The sequence below is a fragment of the Charadrius vociferus genome, unplaced genomic scaffold, assembly GCF_000708025.1.
Source record: "Charadrius vociferus isolate BGI_N301 unplaced genomic scaffold, ASM70802v2 scaffold1506, whole genome shotgun sequence".
Lineage (NCBI taxonomy): Eukaryota > Metazoa > Chordata > Aves > Charadriiformes > Charadriidae > Charadrius > Charadrius vociferus.
In genome coordinates this window covers 12,925-16,848 of record NW_009649037.1, presented here as the reverse complement: position 1 = coordinate 16,848, position 3,924 = coordinate 12,925, and positions in this window count along the sequence as shown.

Sequence of the window (3,924 nt, the reverse complement as noted above, 5' to 3'; positions counted from 1 at the left end):
AAACTTTAAATACCAAAAAAAAAAAAAAAAAAAAAAAGTCCTTTTCTGGGCACAGGTGTTGAGAGCACCTTCAATTCTCAATTATTTTCCTTTCGGTCACAAAATACCCCAGGAGAAATCCCAAAAGCAGCTTTGCCCATCCCCAAGCATCGGCCAAGGGCGGCACCCGGGTGACACCAAGAGCCCCACGGCTCGTAGTGATTGGGAAAAAAAAAAACAAAAAAGGGAATATTGGGATTGTGAGGATCAGAGAGGTTTAAAACACGACCCAGCTTTGGGGGAATTAATTTGGGATCGATTTCTTGCAGCGGCCATCACCTGCCAAAATCCCTCTTCTCCTTTTGGGTAGTCACCCTCATCCCTCTGCGAGCACCCGGCTTTTTTTTTGGGGGGGTGGGGATAAACGGGCGCGCGTGGGGTACGGCCACGGCCACTGACGAAGACAGACGGACGGCATCGGCGGGACGGCCAGAATTTGGGGCGGGAAAGGGGGCGGCGGGGGCGTTGCTTAGACGAGGCGTTTAATTAAGATGCAGGAGCGGTACTTTGGGTGCAAAAAGCGGAGGGGGAAGGGTTAAGGGGCGGCGGGAGAGAGGGGTGAGAAGAAAGCCCGAAGAAAAGAAGGGACCTCATAGCACCCGGCGGGGCTTGATGGCTTAATTACCATATTCAAATCTAATTAATTCCCCTTTGCATAAAAAGGCCACGGCGGGCGTGGGACCAGCCTTGCAGATGGCGTCTCATGCTCAGCACCATTTTGGGGCCGCCGGCCATCTTAGAGAGAGGAGGAGGAGGAGGAGGAGGAAAAGAAGGAGGAGGAGGAGGACGGCTTCGCCCGCGGTGCTGAGCATCTGCTCGGGGCACCCATCGGGCACGGGGCTGCGCCGGGTGGCGACACCAATAACCCCATCGACCATCGTTAATATTGCTTTGAGGAAGAAGAGGGGATTTAAAAGCAGGGGAGGAGAAGGAACGAAGCACAAATGGATGGGGAGGGGGGTTTAAAGCGATGGGGCATCATAATTTGGGGGTATCAGTGCCCTTGGTTGGGGCTCCCACTCCGTCCCCGCATCCCGGCGTCTCCAGGTGGGACAGCACCGGTCTGCGCACGGATGGAGATTAACGGTGGATGTGGGGATTAGTGTCCCTGGAGGTATTTGCTGGGGGGGGTGGGAGAGATGTACGTCCCCGCTGCCGCACCTCGCTCCCCTAAAAAGCAGCATGGACGCAGCCCCGTGCCATGGAGCATCCCAGACCCATCTCCGGAGGGTGATCCCGTGGGGACGCAGCTCGCATCCCCCGTGGGGTGCCAGCGAGCGGGAAAACCGGCAAAAAAATCCAACCTCGACGAGCAGACACCCAAAGCCCTTCCCGCACAGGCATTGTTTTGGGGGGAAAACGGGGGATGGTATTCCTCATCTCCCCATCGCGCATCTGGAGGTCAACCAAATCCCTGCTGGAAAACCAACCCGGAGAACACGGGCTGCCGACGGGCACCACGGCAGCGCCCGCGCCGGCTGCCAGGCTCTGCCTGGGAAAGGTGAAAGTTATTTTTCTAATGTTTTGGACAGCTTCGCCGTCACGTGAAAGACTCGGAGGAGCGAGGACCGGAGGGGATGTGGTTTTTCTCCCTTGACTGACTCCCGAGGATGCGATGCTGCTGCTGCTGCTGCTGCTGCGGGGCTGTGCTCCTCCCCACCCCCTTCCCAGAGCTGCTGGGGGCTGGGATGAAAATATTACCCCCAAAACAGGCTCCCAGAAGGAGCCGAGAGTCACTTGTGTGGTTAAATCCAATGTCTACGAGCAGGAAAAATGGGGTTTGGGGGGTTTGGATGGGGCAGAGCGGGAGGAGGTGTGGACGGATGGTGGGGGAGGCTGCGCTCCCAGCTGGGGGGCAAAGCGAGCGGTGAGGGGGGAGATTCCCCCTTACGCCGTTTAGTGGTAGAAAAAGATGGTTTTGATTCATAGAGGAAGGATTTTCAGATGTATATTAAATAGGAAGTAGGGGGAAAAGTCAATTATTTGGCAATCAAAAGCTGTTTCCAATAGCCCAGTCTTCCACCAGCTTTGGGGGGAATCTAAATGTTTTTCAGAGAGGAATATAAATAAAATGGGAATAAAAGCTGGGGGTGTTCTGCCCAAAACACTGAGAAAAAAGGTGAAAACAACGAGGGGAAAAAATCAGCGCAGCACCTCGCAGCCTGACAATCGCAGCCGCCTGCCCGGACCCGACGGCGAGGGACAGCACAGCCACACACGCAGCCATCGTGGGTGTCCCCTTCCGCTGCTCCGCGGCTCCGCTGCTCCCCGCTTTTTGCCCGCGGCGACCTCGTACCGGGAGCAGCCTCCTCCCAGCCCGCTGGATCCCACCGGCAGGAAAGCCCAGTCCACGGTGCCCCACGGGGCTCCTCCATCCTTTGATTTCCAGGATGAGGGGGCTGTGGGGTTGGGGGGGTGTCCCCGGGGCTCTGCCCACGCTGGCCGGGCTGCTCCCCGTCGGTCCGGTCGCTTCACCACATCCCCATCGCCGGGGAGGGATGCTGCTGGACCGCAGTGATCAAAGGCAGGTGGGGGTTTCTCCTCTGCAAAAAATCAGATGAAAAATGCCGTCATGTCCAAATCCACACCGGTCACCTGCAAAACCATACCGATCACCTCCAAAACCACACTGATCACCTCCAAATCCACACTGATCACCTCCAAAACCACACCGGTCACCTCCAAATCAACACCGATAGAGATCACCTCCAAAACCGCACCGATCACCTCGAAAACCATATTGATCACCTCCAAATCCACACTGATCACCTCCAAAACCACACCGGTCACCTCCAAATCAACACCGATAGAGATCACCTCCAAAACCGCACCGATCACCTCGAAAACCATATTGATCACCTCCAAATCCACACTGATCACCTCCAAAACCACACCGGTCACCTCCAAATCCTCACCAATACTGATCACCTCCAAAACCATACTGATCCCCTCCGAACCCACACCGATCACCTCCGAAACCACACCGGTCCCCTCCAAATCCACGCTAATTGCCTCCAAAACCGCATCGATCACCTCCAAAACCACACTGGTCGTGTCCAAATCCACACCGATAGAGATCACCTCCAAAACCGCACCGATCACCTCCAAAACCACACTGGTCACGTCCAAATCCACACCGATAGAGATCACCTCCAAAACTGCACCGATCACCTCCAAAACCATATTGATCAGCTCTGAAACCCCACCGATCACCTCCAGATCCACACCGATCACCTCCAAAACCACACTGATCACCTCCAAATCCACACTGATCACCTCCAAAACCACACCGATCACCTCCAAAGCCACACCAATAGAGATCACCTCCAAAACCATACCAGTCACCTCCAAAACCCCACCGATCACCTCCATATCCACACTGATCACCTCCAAAACCACATTGATCACCTCCAAAACCCCACCGGTCACCTCCAAAGCCACACCGGTTGCCTCCAAATCCACACTGATTGCCTCCAAAACCGCACCGGTTGCCCCCAAAACCACACTGATCACCTCCAAACCCCCACCGATCTTGCTCCGCTCATCACTGAGCCATCCTAAACACCCCGCAGCCGCTCTGGGCAGCCCCACGTGGCCAAGACGGTGCTTTAAGGGGATCGCGAAAGTTCCTCCTGGCAGCACCGGAGCCTGGCGAAGGCTCTCGAAGGTCTCCACACCCACCTCTATGTACGAACCCCATTCTGGGTACCCGCACGGGTCCCCGCTTAGGGACAGGTTTCTGTTTGACATCTCCATCGGGGTCTAGAGAGAGGGTCGCGCGGCTCCATCGCCCCATGGATCTCAATCCCGGATTGCATCCCATTTTACAGATGGCGGGGAGAGGAGCCGAACCTTCCCCAGAGCCGGTGGGGAGGGAAACCCCTC